Source organism: Nicotiana tabacum, chromosome 1 (genome assembly GCF_000715075.1).
Source record: "Nicotiana tabacum cultivar K326 chromosome 1, ASM71507v2, whole genome shotgun sequence".
In the NCBI taxonomy this organism is placed as follows: domain Eukaryota; kingdom Viridiplantae; phylum Streptophyta; class Magnoliopsida; order Solanales; family Solanaceae; genus Nicotiana; species Nicotiana tabacum.
Window position 1 is genome coordinate 200,830,305 of NC_134080.1, and position 11,737 is coordinate 200,842,041.

Below are 11,737 nucleotides of genomic sequence, written 5' to 3' on the forward strand. Positions count from 1 at the left end.
ATGATAGTACTATTTTTTTAAAGACTAGAAAGAATAAAAGTATTATCTAAAAATGGAATATTGGAAGTTTTTTTGTTCCTCCATTTGATATTAATTTGTGAAATTTACGTACCCTTCTAACGTGATTTTTTTATTTATGAGATTTTCTTTATTATAAATATAGAAATTATTTTCTCACTGAAAAGAAGGTTATCTTTTTACCATTTAATAAATTAAGCGTACGAAAATTTGTACTCTTTATATGAGATTAGGAAAATTAGAAGTTGAGAAAATACGTGCATTTTTTACATGGATATTTTAATGAAAATAAGTGTATGTATTTATTTTATATGGTACCACATGACCGTAATAGTAAGTTATATAAAGTGTATTAAAAAATAAGTAGAATTTTAAGTAGTTTGAGATAATTCTTAATTATGCGGGTAATTGATTAATTATCGGGTAGCGGGATACTACCTAATTAATTAATTAGTGTAATTGTGTAAGGTTGGATAGTCTCAAACGTGGCAGCTAGCCACAATCTAAGACTATGACTCATGGTCACGTTGATAAGGTGGCAGAACCATGCATTAGGCCTCGTCTTAGAAACAAACCTTTTGTTCTAATTTCCTAATGACAATTCAACCAAGCTCCACTCATTCCTTGGCTTGTTTATGTTAAAGAGGAAGTAGGAATTTGTTTTTATGTGAAGTACCATATGATCGATCCTGTAGGTAGCCGTTTGACATAAAGGGATAAACCAGAATTTGTTGGTCATTCTCGCAGCAGTAGCCAAGAAGAGGGACCATGTTTTCATGCGTAATAGCTGAGAGAAGGGTCAACTGTAATACAAATTGATACTACAAGGTTAGTTTGCAAGCTGTGTTATTTGTTACGCATGGCTTAACTACATATACGTGGATAAGATGCACTTATTGTAGAAGATGGCAACTGGAGGGTGCAAGCCAAATCAGGAGGATATAACATATTGAAAATGAAGTTTCCTAGATTGAGTGTGAACTGACTTTACTATAATTCCAATTCTGTGCTTCAATAGAGGGGAGTGTGGTACAATCTTTCTTAAGAATATCATACGGATTTTTCTCTACTCCAGGTATGTTAAGGCTAATTCTTCTTTCTTTTGGCATAATCCAAGTAACGATACATATACGTAATGTTATTCCATAAGTGGTTCTACTCATAGCGGTTAAAGATGTTTATGTTATTCATTACTCGTAGCGGTTAAGGATGTTTATGTTATTCATTCCGGTAAAGTAGCATTAATCAAAGGCATAATGGTCTTAGTTTGAAAATTAAGAATATTTTGATGAAGAACGCTTTACCTCCTCTTACTAGGACACTTAAACTAAATTGGAATTAGTCGGCACAACAAGTAGGAGTATATGATTTCAAATACGGAATATGTAAAATAGACATCAAATTGTAACCCTCTAGAGCTTCTAAATCTGTCTTGTTCCCTTTCCAGACAACCGTCAATTGAAAATAACTATAACTTTTAGTAAAATTTATATATATATATATATATATACACACACACATACTTGGCAGCTATTATCTTGGAGAGCATTTATACAATATAGACATGACGTTCCGAAAGATCTTATTGACGTACTTCTCATGCGTTTGCATTCATTTACATGTGCATTTACCTATGACTCAGACGGCGTTATATACGCGTATATATGTATATGGGATATTGAAAAAGGTTATGGCGTTATATACGCATCGCCACCTGATCAACTGGTATACGTTGATGATTTGTCCACAATGTCCGAGATGATATGATGGGATGCCCTCAGAGGCTTGATGATGTTATGAACACATGTATGTACGGCATGACATACATACGCATATGCATGATACTATGAGTATTTCATTATTTACAGAGTTATTCCAGTTCTAAAAAAATAAAATTTGTTCTCAGGCAGGTTCTTTTATTCCTATGGTTTGCCAGTTGATGTGATTTCAGATATATGAATTTTCTTGTTGCAAGATAACAAAAAATACATGGCTGATAAAGAGAAGAAATTTACATGTGCATTATAGTATTGGTAATTTTTTTTAAAGAAAAGGGAAGTAGTAATTGTTGAATAGTAGGTAGAGGAGATATAACTTCCAAAAGTTCAAGGATTGATTTTAAAATTTCAGTCTTATCGTTTATGGGATAAGGCCTTTAATAAATCACTATGTTAACATTGCAGACCGAATCAATAATTTAGGTCTTACGTGTTAGCCAAAATCATTTGAAGCTTTATTCTGCTGTCAATAGTTCCATTTCTAATATTCTAGATTATTTTGCATAGGCCTGAATTTTCGTCACAATATGTCTTTAGTTAATGTTGAATTATGATTTTGTTTCAGTTCTGCCTTACATACTCGGTACATTATTCGTACTGACGTCCTTTTGTTGGGGACGTTGCATTTATGATTGCAGGTATAGATAATCAGTTTGACGAGCCCTTATAGTAGACGAGATTGGTATTCAACGAAGGATCGATAAAACTCCACCTCATTCGGAGTGCAGCCGAGTCTATGAGTCATCGTGTCAGAATTTTGCTAGAGACTTATGGGTAGGCCGGTACCCTGTCCCATTTTATGCCAAATAATCTTAGAGGCTTTGTAGACAGAGGTTCATTTTGTACAGTATGTTAGAGGCCTTGACGGCCCATATGTATTCATGTTGTAAGAAAAATGGTTTAGTGATATAATGTTTTCCAACTTATAATTGTATATTACAGGTTGTGGCCATGTTGGCCCATGATAGCTACGAAAGGAATGAATGAGTTATAGAGTGGTTCGCTCGGGTCACTACGACATCGGGTGCCAGCCACGCGTTCCCAGGTTTAGGGCGTGACACCTATGAATCAATCCATAGACAAAAATGCAGCTGATTGATCTTTTATGGATAAAATATTTGCAAGGATCACACAAATCCTTGACAAAATGGCAAAACATAACCAAAATTGGCACTCAGAGGAAACTACAGGTGGAATTGCAAATGGTACTCCTTCCTTGACCAACATGATTAAGGAGAACCAATAAAGAGATCAAGTAATTGTTGGGCTTGCCACCAACGTCAATGTGTTGACGAAGATGTTCACTAAAAGCCAAACAAAAAAGGTGAACGTGGTGGAAGATGTTCAACCCATGTCAAATGAGGATTACGAGGAAGCAAATTACGTCAATAACTCTCAAGGAGGTTATCAAGGCAACCCTACCAAGGTTCAAGACAACAAAACCAATGGAGGCCTAACCAGCTAGGGCAAGGCAACCAACAACGACGAAATGACCAACATAGTTCAAATCAAGAAAATTGGAATAACAACAACAATAATTTTTCAAATCGGAGTTCCAACCGCTATGTTCCTCCAAAGGGGCAATTTTCAAACTCTCCACATTAGAAAGAAAGTTCTTCGAGTGAGTCCAAGTTGGAAAACATGTTTGAATGAGTATTGTAAAATCAAGATAGATCCGACACTTCAATGAAGAACATGACCGAGCTTGTGGGCTATCATACCGCATCTATTAAAAAGTTGGAGATGCAAATGAGAGATCTCTCAAGAGAGCAAAATTCGAAGCAAAAGGGCACACTCCCAAGTGACATAATTGCAAACCCAAAAGGTATCCGGAGTGGCCCAACCTCGCATTGTATGGCAATCACAACTCGAAGTGGGAAACTACTTCAAGGAGAGAATGAACAAGTGGTTGAAGTGGAAGATTCCAAACAAGAAGTCAAGGCACAAGTTGAGGTGCCAATTGTTGTTGAAGTTGAAAGACTCCCGAAGAAGGTGAGAACTCAAGAAGTGAACCATGAGGAGGTTAAGGAAAAGGTAATAGAGACACCAAAAACTCTACTACCTATTCCTAGACCTTTTCCTCCTTTCCCTCAAAGACTTGCTAAGAGGGTTGATGATAGCAAACTCGAAAAGTTTTATGACATTCTCAAGCAATTATTGGTAAATATTCCATTCGTGGAAGCATTTCAAGAGATGCCAGATTTTGCTAAGTATTTGAAAGACTTGATAACCAAGAAGAAAACCACCAAGAATGAAGTGGTGAATGTGACTCACCGGGTTAGTTCAATCATTGCAACAACCACGGTCCAAAAGAAAAAGGACCCAGGAACTTTCACCATCCCATGCACTATTGGGTTGCACGATTTTGCACGAGCCCTTTGTGATAATGGGGCTAGCATCAACTTAATGCCTCTTGCTATTTACAAGCAAGCAGGGTGAGGTATGTCTAGGCCTACAAGTATGAGGTTGCAAATGGCCGACCGTTCAATAAAGAGACCAGTGGGAATTGTTGATGATGTCCTTGTGAAAGTGGGGAAGTTCCTCCTCCCTGTCGACTTTGTTATCCTCGATTGTGCTATTGATAAAGAAATCCCTATCATCTTGGGGAAACCATTCCTTGCTACTGGAAGAGCACTCATGGATTCAGAACAAAAAGAGATCAAGTTCAAAGTTAATGACGAAGAGGTTACCTTTCAAGCAGGAAAGGGTATGAAATTGCCGCATGCATATGAGAGTATCTCAGTCATTGATGTTGTTGATAAGGTAGAGGATGCAGTAGAGGTGAAGATGGAAGAGGAATGCCTTGGTGAGGCATTGGTGGCTATTTTAGTAAACTTTGATAGTAAAGATATGGAAGGATACATGGAATTGGTGAATGCATTGGAATGGCTTGGGTCCTACACTTATGCACCAAAGAAACTTTCTCTTGGCTTAGAGAATAGAGTCACTCCTCCCGCTAAGCCTTCAATTATCGAGCCGCCACAACTTGAGCTCAAGCCACTTTCACCGCACTTAAGGTATAAATTTCTTGGCTCTAATGAAACTCTACCTGTAATTTTTTCTTCTTTGTTGAATGATGTGCAGGTTGAACAACTGTTGAATATCTTGAGGGAACATAGACAGGCCATTGGGTGGACAATAGCGGACATCCGAGGGATTTCTGCTGGAATTTGTAAGCACAAGATACAATTGGAGCAAGAAAGCAAACCTAGCGTGAAGCATCAAAGAAGGTTAAACCCTTCCATGCAAGAGGTGGTGAAGAAAGAAATCATTAAATGGTTGGATGTCGGGGTTATTTACCCCATTGCCGATAGTCCATGGGTGAGCCCGGTGCAATGTGTGGCAAATAAAGGAGGCATGACCATCATTCAGAACGACAAAAATGAGCTCATCCCACCGAGGACAATGACCGGGTAGAGAGTTTTCATGGACTACCTGTCACGCCCCAAGCTCGGGGAGCGCAACCTGCGCTCAACCAAGTAAACCCGGCCAAGCAAGCCTGTTAGACACTTTCTACCCAACTCACTTACGATTAAGAGAAGACATGATTTCATCAATTTGACAATAGGAGATCATACAAGTACATTACTAAGCCAATTCCTTAGGTATATCATTGTTAAGTTTTAAAGTACATACACCTTATGATTTAGTGGAACAGGAATCCAAAGCACAACATAATCTATTGACCTTCCCAACACCCATATACAACCCATATAAATGTCTACGGAGCCTCTAAGTAGATACAAAATAAAGTGCTATAGAAGTGCCAACAATAAGGCCCCGGCTACACCTCAAAATATGATAAGAAGGTGAATATAATATACAAAATATATAGGACCCCGAAATAATGTGGGGATCACCAAGTCAGCTAGAAAGAGGACGCGCCACTAGCTGCGATCAACACTATCTGCTACGGAACCACCTACATCCATTTAAAGATGTAGCGCCCCCGGCAAAAGGGACGTTAGTATTGTTGAATAGTACTAGTATGTAGAGGTAAATATCAATCTTAATAGAATGAACAACGAAACATAGAGGAAGGAGTCATGATGTACAATAAGAGCTTCAAACAAATACGAAAAACATCAAGTAAGGATCACATAGTTCTCAAGTCAATTTTCATCTTATTAGGTTGGGTAATCTTTAGTGCCATATGCCATAATCCACAATACCACCGTGTTCTTACACGGAGTCCGATCTCGACCCGATCGGCTAGGTCATCTCATTTGAGACATCAACCATATCCACAATTTCAATTATCAGTCCAGCACAATTACCACCATGTGTGCGACATGTGGTTCGATCACGGCCTAATCAGCTAGGCCATCTCACTTAAGACATCATCCTTTTAGTCGTTCATCTCAATTCACATTTCCTTCTCATCTTTCATTACATGGCACGAGTAGACTCATTTATTAAGTCATTCTTGGCACTTGGCCGTATGTTACAATTCAAGTTTCCCTTTTTATACATTCAAATAACATTATCATCCATATCAATAAGGCCTATCATACAAGGCATTACGCACATAAGGGAAAAACTTGAAAAATCTTAATCACACGTAGGTTCTTCATTTAAATTAGCATAGCAAGCTTTATTCGATTCTTGATATGAATTCTTGACCTTTCTCAACACATATATTCCATATTTTAAACACATTCTCAAATAGAATGACGACATGATAAACATTTAGAACAATTATTGAACATGAATCTTTCAACACAACATATTAGGGCAAACAATCCTAGTATGATCAATTTAGGGACTTACACCAATTACACGAACACCAAGGGTTCGACTCTAAGAAGAAGGGGGTTTAGCCATACATACCTTGTTTAAGCTTTCCTTCAGTTACTACAACGTTCCAGAAATTCTAACAATCCCAATCTATTTTGAAACATAACAAAATCGAACACAAATTAGGAAGATATTCATGGTTTCAGCTCATTTGGGCATTTATCAAACACTAGTTGTGCATCTTGATTTCAAAGCTCTTCTACAAGATTTCCTTCATTCCCCAACCCAATATTTACTTATTTGTGTTCAATAATCTTCCCACAAACCTGATTTGTACATGCATGTATACATAATACTATTACACCCAAGAATCATATCTCAATCACCCATCTTATACCCCAAACTCGAAATTAAAGTCTAGTGTATAGAATCTTACCTCTTAGATGAAGATCTTGTGATTGGTTTCCTTAATTCTTGAAGATTGATGCAAGATTGAATGATTAGAATATTAGGCTTCCTTCTTATCTCTCTAAAATTCTCTTACCTCTCTGTAAAACCCTCAGAAAATCGCCCCAAAATAATCCGCAAAGCCTACTTATCAAATGGGGTGGGGTTATGAAAATAAGGAAATGAAGCCTCCGAAATCGGGTCTGCGGTCATAGAATAGAATACAAAATGGGTATGTGGGTCGTAGAATGGATCGCGAAATTGGTGCCCATAACTAGGCTTCACTGGATAGGTCTGCGACCATTTTGCGGTCACATAACCACTTCTGCGATAGTAGAATGGCCGCAGAATTGCATTATGCCAGCCTTTGATAATTTGATCATAACTTTATGTAGGAGTTCCCAAATGACGAACGGTTTGAAGAGTTAGAAATTAGACTCGAAGATATTTCATTTGATAGGTTGTTCATTACATAACACCTTATATATATGTAGACATGCTTGTCCAAAGTTTGGACTTGTGCGTACTCATTTGGAATTTTAGTCTATTACGTAAATTTCCAACTTAACTTAGACTTAGGCTTCTCCTTAGACCCCACATTACTTATTATATGACTTATACACTTATTACCATATCTAATTGATATCCATCATATTAATTAGCACATAAAATATCATAGTTAGCCTACCTAGCACCACGAAATCTTAAATTACTTAGCGAAATTTTTCGGGGCCTTACACTACCGGAAGCTCAACAGTACTGCTTGCAAGGACCATTTTCCTATGCCTTTTATTGATCAAATGCTTGATCGGCTAACGGGAAAGTCATTTTATTGCTTCTTGGATGGTTATTCCTGCTACAACCAAATCAACATCGCCTTAGAAAATCAAGAGAAGACAACATTCACATGCTCGTATGGAACCTTTGCTTTTAGCCGGATGCCATTTGGGCTATGAAATCTCCGCTACTTTTCAACGATGCATGATGTCAATCTTCTCTGACATGGTGGAGGATTTCTTAGAGGTATTCATGGATGACTTTTCTGTGGTTGGTGATTCCTTTGAGCATTGCCTTGACAACCTTAGGCAAGTCCTCAAAAGTTGTGAGGAAACAAACCTTGTGCTAAATTGGGAAAAATGTTACTTCATGGTGGACGAGGGTATTGTTCTGGGCCACAAGATCTTCAAGAAAGGTATAGAGGTTAATCGGGCAAAGATCGAGATCATTTCCAAACTTCCTCCTCCCATTTCGGTATAAGGTGTTCGGAGCTTTCTGGGGCATGCCTATTTTTTATAGGCGATTCATCAAAGACTTCTCAAAAATTGCAAGTCCCATGTGTAAGATCCTTGAAAAAGATGCAATGTTTGATTTCGATGAGAAGTGCCTCAAAGCTTTTGAGGAATTAAAAACGAGGCTCACCACAACACTTATTATTGTCATACCACCGATTGGTCTCTTCTATATGAACTCATGTGTGACGCTAGTGGTGTAGCTATTGAGGCGATACTTGGTCAATGACATAATAAGATTCTTTATCCTGTCTACTATACAAGCAAGACACTCAATGGTGCACAAATGAATTACACTATGACAGAGCAAGGACTGCTTGCTATTGTCTATGCTTTTGAAAAATTTTGGGCCTATTTGTTGGGTTCCAAAGTGATTGTCTACACCGATCATGCTGCTCTCCGCTACCTTATGGCGAAGAAGGATGCTAAACTAAGATTTATTAGGTGGGTTCTTTTGTTACAAGAGTTTGACTTTGAAGTCAAAGATCGAAAATGAACATAGAATCAAGTTGCAGATCACTTATCCAGGCTTGAAGAGGTAGGGAGACCAAAAGAAGATCTTGAAATTAATGATGCCTTCCCAGATAAGCACATATTGGCATTGTCTAGCACTTTACTCCTTGGTATGCCGACATCGTTAACTTCTTGGTTAGTGACCTTATCCCCGATGAATTTGAAGCTTATCAAAAGAAGAAGTTCCTGCGGCAGTGTAGGCAATATTATTGGGAGGAACCTTTTTGGTTCCGTATTGCGCCGACAACATCATTAGGTGTTGTGTTCTGGAAGATGAGGTAATTTAAATTCTCAAAGCATGTCATGACTTCCCAGTTGGGGGACATCATGGTGGAAATCGTACTGCGACAAAAGTGCTTGAATGTGGCTATTATTGGCCATCGATCGACCAAGATGCAAACTAAATGGTCAAGGCATGTGATCAATGTCAAAGAAAAGGGTCAATTTCTAGAAGACATGAGATGCCTATGAACTTTGTGATGAAGGTCGTGATATTTGATGTTTGGGGGATAGAGTTTATGGGTACCTTCGTAAGCTCTTATGTCATGACATATATCCTGGTGGCAGTAGATTATGTCTCCAAATAGGTCAAGGCAATTTCCTTGCCTAACAATGAGGCAAGGAATGTAACCACCTTCTTGAAGAAGAACATATTTACGCAGTTTGGAACCCCAAGAGCAATCCTTAGTGATGGTGGTTCTCACTTTTGCAACAAAGCTTTTGCCGAGATGCTCGAGAAATATAGAGTTAAGCATAAGGTGGCCACCCCCTACCATCCTGAATTGAGTGGTCAAGTTAAATTTTCCAACAGGCAGATCAAGAACACCCTAACAAAAATTGTCAATGCAAATAGGACGGACTGGTCAAGGAAGCTAAATGATGCATTGTGGGCATATCGAACAACATTCAAGACTCCCATTGGCACATCACCGTACCTGTTGGTATTTGGTAAGGCATATCACTTGTCAGTAGAGCTTGAACACAAAGCTTTGTGGGCATTGAAAAAGTTAAATCTTGACTGGGATGAAGCTACTAATCTAAGGTTGACACAACTCAACGAGATGGAAGAATTTCACATTCATGCCTATGAGAATGCAACCATGTACAAGGAAAAAATGAAGTTTGTTCATGATAGGAAGATTGTGAAGCGGGAATTTAAATCTAGTGACTTAGTCTTGCTCTTCAACTCAAGACCGAAACTATTTCCGGAAAAACTCAAATCCTAATGGTCTGGCCCGTTCAAAGTTGTGAATGTGTCATCCTATGGTTCCATTGAATTGGAATCTGAGGACGCGACTCGAACCTTCAAAGTAAATGGACAAAGGGTCAAGCATTACCTCAGTACCAGTGGATAAAGGCATTTGATAGAATAGTTCGCACTCAAAGATGGTCCTACACCAACCACCACTAATGCTTATCAAAAATGGGGGCCACATCGTCGTGCCGCGACGTTAAATCAAGAGCTTCTTGGGAGGAAACCCATGATTGGTAACACTTTTTGGCTAGATTTTAATTTCGGCAAGTTTAATTCTAGGTGTTGAGAAGTTTGACGTGTGTGTTAGAATGCAAGTGGCTCAAAATACAATGAAACAGGATGCAAGGGCAGAGGAAAGTGAAGGAAAGCAAAACCTGTGATTCTGCAACAACATATGTGACTGCATAGTGGTTCTGCGGAACGCATAATGGTCGCGGACACAGGCAGAAAAATATGCTATCTAAGCCTTCAAAAATGCAGTGAAAATGTGATTTCTACGGCCCGCATAATGATTATGCGACCACAGAACCTATCGCATCATTTGTTTACCGAACTCAGTCAATAACCCATCGCATAACATATCTGCGATCGCATAATGTGATATGCAATGGGTTGCCTAACCGCAAACCTCTCAGGTATTTAACCCTAACTCCCTAAATAATTTTCATCACTCTCACACACAAACATACCGCTCAAAACATAAGGAAAGATAAAAATGATCAAAATTATTGAAACAACAAAACAAGAAGATTTAATAAGGAATTGAAAAGGAAGGGGCTGACCTTGCTCGTATTTCAGACCAACATCATCCCTCTTGATTCTGGTATGCTCGCTTTTCCCCTGTTCCCCTTTGTTTTCCTACTTAATCAATTGAAAATTGCCATGTGAAAATTTCCGTGTGCTCTCATTGCTATCTCCCCTAACTCCGTACTGTGGTTAATCCATCGAAAGTGATTCTACTAAAAACCTTGGTTAGAGGCATTCTACTGAATACCTACGTTAGGGTCTCTCTATTGAAAACCTAGGTTAAGGGCTACTGGGTAAATTGCCATGTGAGGGTTTGAATTGGAGAATAGGAGAAATGAAAAGGGGTGGGAACGTTTGTAGCATTTGGCTGAAATTTCATCCTGCTGGGTATACACTAACTGAGGGTGAAAACTTTATTTTGAGCTGTTGACTAAGAACGATGATCTTTGTGGTCCGCATAACTATTTTGTGGATCGCAGAGTCATCGCATTTTATGCCATATCTAGTTGTCTCAAAGCCCTTGTGTGATTGGATTTGTGACCGTAGAAACGTTATATGAGCCGTAAAATAGTCGCAGACAGAGGTAGATAAAATGCTCTATTTGAGGAGCAAAATGCGACCAATCTGCGGTCGCATAAGTTAGTGTGCTGACCGCTGAATTTGTTTGGCTTCTGAGTGTTGAATTACGCAATGCTTCACAGAAGTGTTATGCGATCGCAGAACTGATTGCAGAACCAACTTTGTTCTTCATTGTTCTTTCCTTTTTAACATGTTGTCCATGCCATATCACATACTCACTTGTTGGTTAATTTACAGGAATGGCACCAAAGAAATCCTTGCCATCGCGACAACCTCCCGCTTGAGGAAAAAAACGAGCTGCTGCTCTGAGCCAACAAGCACATCAATCCAAATGCACCCAGCATGATACAACTAGAACTAATGTGAGCATTTCT

General features: G+C 38.7%; 1 long non-coding RNA gene across 1 annotated transcript; it reads left to right on the forward strand.

The window, feature by feature from the left end:
- The first annotated feature begins 584 nt into the window (after positions 1 to 584).
- Positions 585 to 2,761, forward strand: LOC142162630 (uncharacterized). The gene is made up of 2 exons (XR_012693859.1): positions 585 to 1,093; positions 2,435 to 2,761. It is a non-coding gene; the product is annotated as an uncharacterized LOC142162630 (long non-coding RNA).
- The last annotated feature ends 8,976 nt before the right edge of the window (positions 2,762 to 11,737 follow it).